At 43.1% G+C, this 14,434-nt stretch overlaps 1 protein-coding gene and 1 long non-coding RNA gene across 5 annotated transcripts in view; both read right to left on the reverse strand.

The window, feature by feature from the left end:
• The window catches only part of MAML3 (mastermind like transcriptional coactivator 3), a 391,314-nt gene that overhangs the window by 229,056 nt on the left and 147,824 nt on the right, over nucleotides 1-14,434 (reverse strand). The window lies entirely within an intron of this gene.
• Nucleotides 658-13,724, reverse strand: LOC116658680. Its single transcript, XR_004313935.1, has 4 exons — nucleotides 9,709-13,724; nucleotides 7,805-7,815; nucleotides 2,422-2,426; nucleotides 658-667 (listed from the first exon to the last, which is right to left on the reverse strand). It is a non-coding gene; the product is annotated as an uncharacterized LOC116658680 (long non-coding RNA).

Below are 14,434 nucleotides of genomic sequence, written 5' to 3' on the forward strand. Positions count from 1 at the left end.
TAGCATTAACCAGAGATTTCTGGCTGCTGCTCAGCTTCTAACAGAGTCAGACTGGTAACCTTATTATTACTAAATTGGAGGCCAGTTTTGTTTTTTTTAACAGAAATTTTTACATTAACTAGAAGACTGGCTAATAGGCTTTAAGAGTGACAAAAATATTCATCATGAAAGAAGTATTCACAATATCCAATGTTCTTGAATAATTGTGACAGAGACACCTTGACTCCCCATTAATGAGTGCACTAGTCCTGCTGCAATGAAGACATTAAAAAAGATACGTGAAGAATAAAAGTTCTAGTTGAGGAAAATATATAGAATGAACAGGGACATGGAAATAGATGTGGACATAGAAGCATTCTGGTAAACAAATGACTATTCATGCCATTTTTAACAATTGGGAATAAATTCAATTATACTTAATTTAAGAGCAAAACAAAAAAAATCCTTACATTCTCAGTCAGGGAAAAAGAAGTAGACAAAAATATTTAACAGCAATGGAAAAGAACTCTGTAAGGGAATCTTCACAGATATTTGGGGATTCTTCATTGCCGAGTAAGAGGCGAAGGAGAGAAGGTGATGGAAAGGAGAGACAGATTTATAGGTGTTCAGTGAACGCAGTCACCCCTGTTAAATGTACATTTCTTTCCCTGAGGTCATCTCTTTGCCTCTGCATTTGTGCCCTTCTTGTTGGCAGCATTTGGGAAACACAAGAAGGAAAAGGGATTGTAGAAGAAAGCTGGCATTAAAATAGTACAATCTTACTCTATCTTCCTGCAGCCTAGAGTACCTCCCTCTTCTTTATAAGGGACACACACACACTCCACACACACACGGACTATTCTTCATCCCCAGCAGTCTCCCAAATGAAATCTGCTGTCCTGAGGCTGCTTGCATAAGGCAGTGAGAGAGAGGCTCTCCCTGCCAGGTCTGAAGAGTTCTTGAGGGCACCTAAAACTGGAAAGCTTTTTAGCAAAACATTGATGCAAGCAAATTGCAAAATCATAGTGTCAGAAGGACTGGATTCCGGTTGTCCCAGGTTTGGAGATGATTTTGTTCAAACATCTGGGCAAAGGGGAACGAAGCCTCTCTACCTCTCGGCCAGCCCTGTACTGCCTTCAGGTTTCACTTCGTATTGTTTTCTTGCTATGCTTTCATCCAAATTCAACCCCTTTCCCAATGGACATCCCAACAGACACGCAGCCCAGGCTCCATCTGATTTCAGAGTCACATTAGGGTGTTGATGCTTCCTTGAGAATACTGCAGAGGGTGGGCAGAAGCCCATACTGGGCTCCCATGCATTTTTAGTCAAGCAGCGCTACAGACTGCATCTGACCCATCAGCTGACTGCTGTCTCTCAGTGCCTGACTCAGTTTCTCCTCCAGTCAAGAAGGCTGCTAATCCCTCTTGACAAGGCCATTCCAACTACCACGAACTGAATTCTTGAGCAGCAGGTGGAACCATTCTTACAGTAACAACAGCTTCACGTTTACATAGTGCTGATTATGGGCTAGACTCTTCTATGTGCTACATCTTTGTTAGCTTACTTAATCCTCATAAATTCCCTGTGCAGTTGGTTTTAATGCCCCCATGTTACAGATGAGGATGCTAAGGCACAGAGAGGTAAAGCACCTGCCATCCTGAGTGGTAGAGGGGCTTAAAATCCTACAGTGCCACCACACTACCTCTGGGTAGGAACTTTTTTCAGCAAAGATGACTGTTTAAATGCCTTCATTTTCAAGTACTTCAGTGGTGGCGGGAATTACAGGAAGCAAGTCCCTTCTGTTGAAGAGTGGGAATAAGGAGGCTTCTCCCAGGATTGTCCTGTTCTGGGGAAGCAAGCCCACCAGCGTGTGGCCCCAAACCTGCCTGGAAGTGTTCAGACAAATGACTGTAAACCAGACGAGATGGCAAACGTGAGCAACAGAAACAGGTAAAGGAGGCTGGGTGGCCCAGTGAGGAGGAGAAAGGAGGTGGATGGAGCACGGCCAGCCAGCTGGTAAATGGGAGACCTCAGGGAAAAGCTCCATGAACCCACAGCACAGATCATGTAACATGATAACAACACGGATCCTCCTCTGACCTGCAGAGGAAGAAGCTTGCAGAGTGTAAGGGAGGGATGGTCTGCAACCTCTTCCTCTTTCCAGAACCCCAACCACGTATCAGATAACGTTGGGCTGACCAGAGACTTGTACACGATCGCCATATTGCAGTTTAGATAGATAGATAGATAGATAGATAGATAGATAGATAGATAGATAGATAGATAGATAATGAGAGAGATTGGTTTAAAATACCAAAGACTGAGGCAGTCGCTCCTCACTTCACCTGACTCCCTTCTGCTGCCCTACATTTTTGCATCAGATAATTACACTTGGAAAAATGAACACACACACACACACACACACACACACACACACACACACACTCTACTTTCAGCACATTCTTTTGTCAAAGACCTTTATAAGGATGAAGAATTTCCACATTTCATAATTTACAACCAACTTCTCACTGGGGTATTAAAATGGAGACATCTAAAAAGCTCCCTGACACCACTTCTCCCGACAATGGTAACATATTTATGTAAAAGAATTCACAATACAGACTTTATGTTAATATTCCTTAATCTTTACTTCTTGCATTTCAACTTAACTTCCCTCATAGGAAACAGCTTCCAGATTCCCCTTCAAATATTCATAGGGCCTACTGTAGATGGGGAAATTATGCTCAACATAAACACATCCATCCCAACTACCCCGGCAACCTGGCCACCACTGCAAATGTCGGGAGCCATGACAACACTGGCGAGCCTGCACCATGGACTCACAAACAAGTTTTTACAAAGTAAAGCAACCTATGGACTGGATGGATATGTGCTAGGTAACACCTTGGAATTCACAAAATCTTGAAATAGATCAGAAGAATCAGGTTTTTAGACCTGCATCTTTCACTAACATCTGACCTGGAGCAATATTCAACAGCATTTGATGAGGGTTTATTTATTGACCATGGGCTTTGAGGTCAATGGGTTCTGTGGGATGCCATCCCTGCCTAAGTCTTCCAGGGACTTAGAATTTAGTAAAAGAGCTAGAACTATAAACACTCAGCATAATCAAAAAAGAATGCAACTGTTGTCATAGAAGCTAGCTGCAAACAGGCGCTGAGGAAATGTGAGGAATCAATGATTAAATCAAACAGGGAGAATCCGAGCGGGCTTCGTAGGCAAGGCAGCACCTGAGCTGAGCTTTGAATGAATTTGTTGATTTTGATGGCAGAAAGAAGCTGGGCTAAAACATGGGAAGAAGCAGAGTTAGAAATATGGGCAGTGTGCTAAAAAGGCAGGAGGGCGGGCGGGTATGGAAGCTCAGGTTGCGGAGGAATGCGGAGGAAGGAAAGTAGACGGGGGCTCTGAAAGTCATGGCCGGGATGCTGGACTGACTCTGGAGGCAATAAAGATCCACTCTGAGTTTTAAGAGGAAAATGGAGCAATGCTTTCCAGAATGGACCAGAGAATCAAGAGATTAGTAAGCAGAAGAGAGACCAGAAGGGTGTCCAAGTCATTTAGATGACAGATGATAGGAAAGTCATTTAATTTCTCAGGGCCTTAGCATCATTTTCTTTTCTTCAAATGAGGAGGAAAGTCAATCCTTGGATAGATGAGCCTAAGCATCCTGAGGCAGCCTTACGGGCTGGTCCTTCTCGGTTCTCACTGTGCCTGGTACGTACCTTCGTTTCCGCCCCTTCCATGGAGTTCTGTGGTTCACTTCTGTGTCTGTCTGCTCACTCTGAGAAGTGCCGTCTGAGCAGAGCCTACACCTTTTCATTCTATTTCCAGGGGCCTAGAAGGGTACCGAGCACCCAATGGGTAGTCAAATGTATGAATTATTCTATTATTTCCAGTTCCCAGATAAAGACCTGGAATTTCCCATGAGCACTGAGAAAACAAGAATCTATATCTTTGGTTTATACTGTTAACTGGAAACTGTCACACTAATGATAAGGAAGCTTTAGACTATATATATGTCTATGTTTAAAGGACCATGGGGTTAGTTTGCAATCACTTCATATTCCAGTTTTCCTCTCTGGTTCTCAAAAGTCCAGCCACCAGCCTCCGTCCCCTTTGAATTATCTCCCCTAGTTATGAACACTCCCTGCTGCACCCTCTGAGCTATTTAAATGGGACTGCAGCAATGACTCGCCACCAAACCTACAGGGCTTCTCTCTGTCAACCACCAATCCAGCGATTGTACGCTAATCTACCAAAAGTACCCAAAGGACTCTCTTCGTCATCTCTCAGATTCTATTTCAAATGCCAACTTCCCCCATATTCTTGGAAACACCAGATATAACCATATTTAATGATGCCTGCACCTAAACTAACATAACAGAGCTTACAGAATAAAGCCCTCAATATTCATGAATGCCCAAATTCAGAAACACAATAGCATGTAATTTGCCCTGTGTATCATAGTAACATAAATATGATGGAAAATGTAAGCGCTCTCTTCAACTCCTACTGACTTGTTCCTCTCTTAAGGAGTTATTTTTGTATTAGCCTAATTGTTCTCTGAAACTATTTTAACATTAAAAAAAAATTTCTCTATAGTAAATTCATTAATGGCCGTAACCTGACCACACTTCCATTTTCCTGGTTAAGAAAAATTACATTCTTAGCCGTCTTCACTTCCATCTCCAATATTACACTTAACTTTCTTTGGGGAGCCATTTCTTACCAAGACACCGTGTTTCTATCACTCTATGAAAATTGCCTCATTCAGATTTGGAAGAGACCTTTATAGTGGTCAGTTCTTTGTGACTGGGATGATTCTCAGTGGGCTTGGCTCACTCGCTAGTGAACCCACTTATTCCTGTACTACCCAGCTTGTAAAGTCGAGACACAAACTTATTCCTTGACAAAACTACAAATTTCTTCCTCTCTCAGATCTTTTGGGTTTTTCCAAGTACACAAAATGTTAAGTCTGCAAATACCAGGCGCCTCTTAAGGAACCAAATAAGTGCTGTTCTTTACAGTAGTAGTCACACTGGAAGACAATACCAAGGTTTATAACAAAAATATATCCAATCCACTGCTCAAAATGTTTTTGGAGCTCAACTTCGAAATGACTGTCAGTGCCAGTTTACAAGCCTCATCAGAAAACAGATGCACGGTTTTATAGTCACATCTTGTTTTGACCCAAAGTCACAGCACTCGACGAGACCACCAACTACCTTAGCTGCTGGACTTGGCTCCTTATGCTTTTCAATTCGAAGTCAAATCCACTACAGCAGTTGCCACCAAATAAAAGTAATAGTCAAAAATGTGCTCCAATGAGAGCACTTTGGGGGAAGACAGAAATGCTCTGTGTCATAACTGTGATGGTAGTGACAAAAACATATACATTATCTAAACTCATAGAAATCTACACTAAAAAGTAATGAATTTTATTTTATGTAAATACCTCAATTTCAAAAATGGACCAAAGTATGAACTCTGAAGAAAATTTCCAAAATGGAACTGCTCATATCTTAAGTCTGAAGATAAATGTATGAAGTGTTTGACAACTCTAAAGGAACAACATTCAATTAGAGTGTTTAGAGAACTATATACATATACACAAAAACACACAAAGAACCAGAACAGAGGATACTTTGCCTAGAATGTGCAGAAAAATACCAGATATTTCAGTTCATCTTTCATGACTACATATCTGGATTCTCTTTCAGTAAGACTGTGTTTCCAATGAGTTCATTGAACCATTTACATTTTATCTTGGATATGTGACCACTGATAGTCATCTGTAAGATGACTGGTTAGAATCAGAGTCCAGTGCGTAGCCATAAATCAAGCTACTTGGCTCACTCAGGAATTTCCTGCTTCCTCTTAGCATGACTGTCATGATCACATGGCTAAGTTATGACCTCGTCATAAACTCAGACCATGGGTCACCAACATTGGACTTTTAGAGTTCTCCAAAATTAGCAGGATTTCTCCACAAGTTATTTCAAACCTCAGGAGCTTTGCTTTGGCTGCCGTGTGTGAGCAGCAATGGGCAGACTGAATTCACTGTCCATCCTTCTGTCAGTTGTTTTGATCATACATGGGCCAAACTCAAAACAGTGCTGAATGTACTGGCAGACTTAAACACTGGAAAATCATTACTAATTTCTGTGGGTGAGTCTGCATTTAAAGCTTAGGTTAATATGCCCTACACCATAGACTCTTGGGAATCACTTCATTTTGTTGTGTACTTATTACTGGAACAGGGACTTAGCATCACCCCACATGAAGCTATATTTTCAAGAAAACCCCATGCTTCACAAGGACATCTCTGGGTCACAGGATGAATTTAGGGCTCCTGAAATACTCCTGAAAGGCCGTCAACCTCTATGAACATCGAAAGTTCATGTCTGCCATCAAAACCAATAATTCTCCAAAGAAAAAGCTCAGAGGATGGGACTAAGCCATGACTGCCTCTCCCTTTTGGACAAAGAATGCTAAAAAAATTTGTTTTCAATCCAAATGTCTTTGATAAATCTTATTGAAACATTGAAAATAGCTGTCTCATGTAGGTATGATAGAATTATCTTTTACCATTTCATCAGAACAACTACCTACAAGGAAGGCAACATTTTTCATTCTCTCATCCAACTACATTCACAAGTAAATCCCTAAAATCCGAAGTCAAATCACCCACAAATATTTTTACGTGGCTTTTTGCATCAGAATATCTGTGAATTCAAGATGTGGTTGATGAATTAAGGGCCTATAATGTTCCTTTAAAAACAAACAAACCAAAAATATCAATTTACTTTTATATTTAATTGAACTTAACAAGCACCTGTTACATAAGGACTGTGCTAACTACTATTATACAGGAATTTGGAGAAGTATGAGACATCGTGTCATCCATTAATGAGCAGACAATGTCATTACAAAAGGCTGTTTACTACACGTTAACCACTAGCTAAGTGCATTTGAGCAACGTCCTAAACTTTGTGGGCCTCAGTTTCCTCATTTGTAAGATGAAGGAGTCAGAGCAGATGATTTGTGAGGCCCTTCCAGGTCTCCAATTCCATAGACCTTTTGGTATGATACATATAAGATTTGCTTAGAAAACAAGGTAAAACAGTATATGATCAAGTCCAAATGCATACTGTAAATAAGCAATACAATAGGAGGTCAGAGCAGAGAGAGGTCAATTTTGGGGTGCAAAGGTTTTCATGAAAAGCAGAAACTCCAGCTTGGACTTGAAAGACGGGCAGAATTTGAAGGTAGTGGGATGATGGGGATCATTCTTTGTACTTCCAGTAAGACTATTTCTGATGAGTTCATTGAACCATTTACATTTTATCTTGGATTTGTGGCCACTGATATTCATCTGTAAGATGACTAGTTAGATAAGAGTCCAGTGGGTAGCCATAAATCAAGCTACTTGGCTCACTCAGGAATTTCCGAGGGCTTTTGCAGGATCAGTGGGAAAGTTCTTGAGTAGGGGCAAGGAGGATGAGGAGTTTGACTCTATATAACAAGATTACATGTTGTCAAGTGGTGGGTTTAAGTAGGGGAAGTAATGACTCGAGGACAGGATCCTATTAACCCGAAAGATCACACTGTGCTTTTCAGGACCATCCAGCAGCAACCCATCTCTCTTAAATAAAGGCCAAAGTCCTTGCAGCGCTCTACAAGGACTGTATCATCAGCTCCACCCCAACCCCATTAACCTCCTCACCTTACTTCCTCCTTCTCTCCTACACCAGCCTTCTTAGCCTTTCCCTCAACCACCCAACATGCTCTCAGCTTTTACACACGCTTTTCCTCTGCCTGGACTGTGCTTTCCCTGGGTATCTACATGTTTGGCAACCTCTCCATATATTTGCCTGGAAGTCACTTTCTCAGTGAAGCTTTCCCTATCACCATATTTTAAATTGCAGCCCACTCTTTCCAGACACACAAGACTACTCTCTCTCTCATAAACACACACACACACACACACACACACACACACACACACACACCCCCCTCCCTATTTCCCTTCTCTGCTTTATTTCCCCATACTGCCTACCATTTTCTACGATTCTGTATCATTTATTTACTTTGTAAAATATCTGTCTCCATCTGCAACCCCTCCCTCCCGCCCTGAGTGGAACGTAAACTCCATGAGGATAGGGATTTTTGTCTGCTTTACTCATAGCTGTATTTCCAGAGCCTAGAATGATGTCTGGCCCAAAATGCAGCCCGTGTGAATGAATGCATGGATATGATGAAAAAGGTGTGAGGCCAATGAATCTCCCGGGTTGATCTGCAAGGAGGAGAGCCTGGAGGTTATTACCATCATGGGAGGGTGAGGTTATGAAAGCCTGAACTAAGGAAGGGCTGGGGAAGAGGGAAAGTGCTGACTCCGAAAGACCACAGCAAGGAGTAACAACCAGAAGGGACTGTTCACAAATTCAACATCCAGGTGTGGATTAAAGGAAAGATACTCAACAGGGGAGGAGTTAGGATAGTGTTCAAGGGCATAAAGAGGAAATGGAAATGCACTGAAAATAAAATGTGGCATGGTTTTATAAACAAATATCAGTCAGTTGTTTCTCAACATAATTGATGGCAGTTTTTTTCCTGCTCACATTTCTGAGAATGGCTGAAAGGAAACTAAAAGAGAAGAAAGGGGGGAAGGTACAGCTTGCCATGTTTTCCTTTTAAGGCAACATCAGCCTGAATTGCAGAGCAAACCTCACCCACTTTCATGATTTCTTTTCTATAAGCCCTCAGGAACACAAAATACAGAAAGACAGATCCAGTTTTTCTGTTTTTTTTTTTTTTCTTTCTTCTCTTCATTATGTTTTCTCCTCCTATAAGACAGTAATCAATGCAGATGATAATAAATCTTTCTAATATCAGCTTTGGTGTAATTAAGCACACTGGAACTAGGGAAAAAGCAAGAGGGTCTGTGACATAGTCTACCAGTCTATGCAGGTTGGAAGACTTGCCTAGAGTCACGGCAAGAAAATACTGCACGTGTGAGGTCCACGTCTTAGTCATGCGTTTCTTATGAAATTATCCAAACGTGGTACATTAACATTCAGTCATCCAATATTACTTGGAACCGTATGTGATATCTTCAGGAGAAAAAACGTAGATGGTCCTTCTTAACTATTTAATATCTCAAGTGCAGTCGAGAAGGTATATATGGATGGTATATATCTAGGAAAGGAGCTTTCAAGGAGAGTCCTACTCTTCTGCTAACTCAGATTTTACTATTATCTTTTTAGAAATTCAGTATTTTTCCCCAGAGATATTTGCATAATTAAGTCTGCTTCTATGTTTATTTCTCTGCCTTTCAAATGCATCCCACAAATCGGGCCTCAATCCGTGGCTTTCACCTGGAGGCGATTTTGCCCCCAAGCCACAACTGGCAACGTGTAGAGACATGTTAGTTGTGGGAGGGGGCAGCTGCTGGCATCTAGTAGATAAGAGTCCAGGGAGGCTGCTAAACAACAACAATGCCCACAACAAAAAATTATCTGACCCAGAATGTCAGTAGTGCTGAGGGTGAGAAGTCCTGCCCTAAATCGTCTCTGATAGAGGTCACAGAATTATGATGAAGTGATAACATTTTTAGTCTTAGTGTGTCCTTCAAATAAGACCAAGTAGAAAAGTCAAAACCTGCAACTCGCATTGTTTAAAAATGCAGTCAGATTCTGCTCTGGAACATTTTGTCCCTCTTGGTAATCCTAATTAGGAACACTTAGATAAACTCTCCAGATAAGCATTAAAAGGATATGCTATTTTCTCTTCTGTTCTTAACCAGAAATTCAGGGAAATTTGTCATCACAGAATCTGGAAACCGCCAAAACTGAAAAGGCCCTTGGAGGTTATCAGGCTAATCCTCTCCTCTGACCAAGGGGGTGGGAGGTGCAGTGGGGAGTGATGCCCAGAGAGGTCGGGGGACTCGCTTGCCGGCCCACGTCTGCTTAGTTTTATAGCTGGGACTAGAACTCACCCCATCCCCTAGGTCTGTGCTCCTTCTACTTGAATCAGAAGCAGATGTAAAAAGTGGAGCCCAAGGAGGTCACAAAGAAATCGCTGGACCTCTTGATTTCATCTTAAAAGGCAATAAGCTAAGAGGGAGACATAAGGTATGCCGGGCTCTCTATCCCTGGGAGTGGCGAGCCGCCCCAATACAGGAGGATTCAGCACCAACTCTGGCTAAAGATTCCTCCTGGGGCCCAGCTAGCATCAGCCCCAGGACCTCTCGAGGGGGTCTGTTAATGGGAGGACAGAACAGACCCAACAGGTGGCAAGGGCAGTGTCTTGAGGGCACCTCCCTCTAAAGGGAAAGTCCTACCAAAACATGAAGATCTGGAAACACTGTAAAAACAAGTGGCCTGGGGGTGGCCTCTCTGCTATTTCTCCTCTTGCTTAAGGGGCAGTTGCACCCTTACCACACCCTCCAGATGCTTCCCATGACTTCCCATCCCAGCCACATCCTAAGACGGGAGAGAACACACAAGTGCACCATGCATCTGCGACATCCTGTCTCTCTGAGGTCTCTAACCTAGGCCCTGGTGGCTTGTCAGAGAACCTGGGGTTTCTTCCTGCCTCTCCGCTCACCATCTGCTCTGGGTGGCTCCTTTGCCCCACCCCCAGCCCCCACGGATGACATCCCTCCCGCAGACCTTGCCGGTCAGCCTGCCCCTTTCCAGCTGCCACCACCTGGCCTTTCCCCGCAGAACCGGCTGTAGAACAGGAAGGAGATTTGTCACTTCTCCATCTCCAGATGGCACTGAAACGAGTACCTGTTCCCCTTTCACTTTCAAAGGGCTTTCTGACTAGTTACTTTTAGAGAAACCGACAGGAACAAAAGCAGCAACCTTCCTGTGGGGTATCAGTAAATCGTGTCAGCCACTGCTTATTAGGCATCTCGCATGTGTCTGGCTCTGAGTTGGCTGTTGTCCGTACATTATCTCCAAACCTTTCAACAACTGGGTGAGGTAGGTATTTTTACTTTCATTTTAAAAGGTGAAGGAACCAAGGATTAGAATGATTGAAGATCACAGAGCCAGTAAATAAAAATTTAAATCATTTTAGTCTAAGTTGCCTTTTGCTGCCACATGATGTCAACGAGTCTAGATGTGTCTGGCTCACAGCTCCCTCCGTAAATCTCTCTCATTGTGTTCACTTAAACCTGCCTTCTGACATTCTGTGCCTAGAGGCTGAGCTCATCAGTCCTGCCCCTGTGGAGACCAACCATCTCTGCCCCCTTCTGCCGGCACCCTTCCCCACTGCCCACTATGGTGTTCTCCACCTGCCCTCTCAGCTCTATCCAGGGCCCAGCCACCAACAGCTGGACAGTCCACTGTTAATTAGCACATAATGTCTAGAGCAACCACCATTAGCACATAGAGTCTGGGACTATCCTACTGTCCCGTGCAGGGTCCGGGTGCACATGGACCGAGTCTCAGGGCCTGGCTGAGCACTAAGCTGTGGTTTCCCTGGACCATCCTGCTGTCTGCTTGGCAGGCCGGCCACAGAGCTTCTGGAATATGGTACCCCATCCATTCAGTTTCATGCAGAGTCTGAGCCCAGCCCAGGACCCAGCTAACTATCTGGAGGCCCAGTTCCTACCAGTCTTTCTACCCTAGCACAGGAGCCTCATCCTGAAGGACCTCTTTGGTTTTCAACATCTCTATACACGGGTAACAAAGACTGTTGTTCCCCCTCAACATCAGAGGCCCCCCTCCTTCCTGCTCCCTTTGGTACTCCCTCTTTCCTGCCCACACACACACCCCTCCCTTGGCTATTACCACTGCCTTATTTTAACTTGATGTTGTCCCTGTCTCTGAGGCTTGGTGAGGACTTCTGGCCAAGTCAGCATCCCCTGCCTTCCATTCCTGGTTCAGACTCCAGCTGCTTCTCTGACAGGAGAACATATCAACAATCAGAACACCTTGGGCCACAGGGTTTACAGTCTGCCCTCTAGATCCCAGTAACTTAGAAAGATGTACAGAGGCGTTTTAGTCTAATAACAGAAATGAATAAGCAGTCCAAATCAAGAGTTCCCCTTCTCTGGGGGGATTCATTATCCATTCAACAAATAATTACAGAGTGTCTACCATGTGGTCAGCACTGGTCCTGGTGTTTGGTGCTGAGGATTCACTTGTGAAAGAGACAGAGGAGGTTCCTCCTCTCAAGGAACTCATATTCACCTGCAGGAAGATAGGCAATAAGTGAATGAACAAATGAGAGAAATAACTGTTGATGGTTAGCTCCATGCAGAGAAGGAAAATCAGGTAATGTGAGAAAGAATGACAGGGGCAGAGAAGGCTCTTCTGTGGGTGACTCTGAGCTAAGATCTGAATGACAAGAAGAAATCCAGGCAAAGGTCCTGAGTTGGGAATAGAAAGAATGCCAGTGCTGTGTTTTTACAAAACAACCTTTTATTTTAGAACAGTGGGTGAGTTTGCTTGCGCTGCTCTAACAAAATACCACAACCTGGATGTCTTCAGCAGCAGAGATGCATCTTCTCACAGTTCTAGAGGCTGGAGGTCCAAGATCAAGGTGCTGCAGATGGGTTCTTCTGAAGCCTCGCTCCTTCGGCTCGCAGCCAGCCACTCTCCTGCTGTTTCTCCACACCGTCCTCTCTTGTGCACGTGCACCCCAGTGTCTCTTTTCTTAGAAAGTCGCCAGTCATATTGGATTAGGGTCCAACCCTAATGGCCTCATTTTAACTCGATCCTGACCTTATCTCCAAATATGGTTATATTCTGAGGTACTGGGGATTGGGACTTCAACACATGAATATGGTGGGGGTGGCATATAATTTAGTCCATAACAAAAGAGTTTTCAATTTACAGGAAAGTTGTACAGATAGTACAGAGAATTTCCAAATATCCTGTCCTCCATTATTTGGGGAGGGGGTAGGAGGCAGAGGTAATTTAGTTTATTTATTTATTTTTAGAGGAGGCACTGAGGATTGAACCCAGCACCTTGTGCATGCTAGGGATGCCCTCTACCACTTGAGCTATACCCTCCCCACCCCATCCTCTATTATTAACGTGCTAGTATGATTCATTTGTCACAACTAATGAGCTAATACTGACCCATTATCACTAAAGTTCATACCTTATTCGATTTCCTTAGTTTTTTACCTAAAGTCACTTTTCTGTTCCAGGATCCCACCCAGGATAGCACGTTACATTTAGTCATTGTGTCTCCTCAGGCTCCTCTTGGCTGTGAGAGTTTCTCAGACTTTCCTTGTTTTTGATAACCAGTTTGGAGAGAAGTGGTCACAACTACTTGGGATTGGCCTGACGTTTCTCTCATGGCTACACTGGCATTATGAGTTTTCGGGAGGGAGTCCGCAGAGGTGAAGTGTCATTTTAATCACATCTCATCAAGGGTGCATGATATCAACACGACTTATCACTGCTGATGTGCACTTCGATCATCTGGTTGACGTAGTGTTTGCTAGATTTCCTCACTGTAAAGTCACTCCTTTCCCCCTCTTTCTTCTTCAGGGGGAGGTCACTATGTGACTATGTGACCACACTTAGGGAGTGGGAAATTATGGTCCACTTCCTTGTCAGTGGAGTATTTACATAAATTATCTGGAATCTTCTGTGCAGGTGATATGTCTTTTTCCCCATTTACTTACTTATTTATAAAAGGATGGATATTTATTTTATACTCTGGGTTATAATCCAATGCTACTTTATTTATTTTGTTGCTCAGATTGTTCCAGCATTGGCCATTGGGAGATGGTTCAGTTGGCTCCTGTGTCCCTTTGGCATACCCCCATTGTTGTGGGGTTTTTTCAAAAACACTTCCTTACTTCTTGACATTACAAGATTTTCCAGGTTCATCCTCCGTATTTCCTGCTCCAGCCCTACAATCATCCATTTCTTCAAGAAGCCCTGGTTCCTTTTACTGGAGAATGGCATTAGAAACCAAGATGTGGGCCCTCGATGTGTTCACTGTTCCTGGGGTGTCATTTTGAGGCCCTCTCAACTGATAAAGCAAAGGAATACATGTGTGTATATAGCAACGTGTGTGTGGACACACATCTATAAATATTTCTACTTGTATCCAAATGTGTCTATATTAAGCCAAACACAAGTCCATACCAATCTCCAACTCCATCTGTTATCTGGATCATTCCAGTTTTTTCTCCTTACTTTGCTATGACCCCCGACTTCAACAGTGAGAAACTTGCCATCCATTTACTTGTTCAGTTTCACTATACATTATAGCTGTTTCAGAATTCTTAATCCGTACCTTCTGTAGCAAAAACAACTATCAATTAGAGTACAGTGCTTTTGCATTTAGTCTTGCAGTCTTCACTCACTTCTAAAGCTACTTAGGTCAGCACCTTTACTCCCCACTCCCTTCAGTGAAGTTATTTCATATATTTGAAATGGTTAAGATTCTTTTGTCACA

Source organism: Camelus ferus, chromosome 2 (genome assembly GCF_009834535.1).
Source record: "Camelus ferus isolate YT-003-E chromosome 2, BCGSAC_Cfer_1.0, whole genome shotgun sequence".
In the NCBI taxonomy this organism is placed as follows: domain Eukaryota; kingdom Metazoa; phylum Chordata; class Mammalia; order Artiodactyla; family Camelidae; genus Camelus; species Camelus ferus.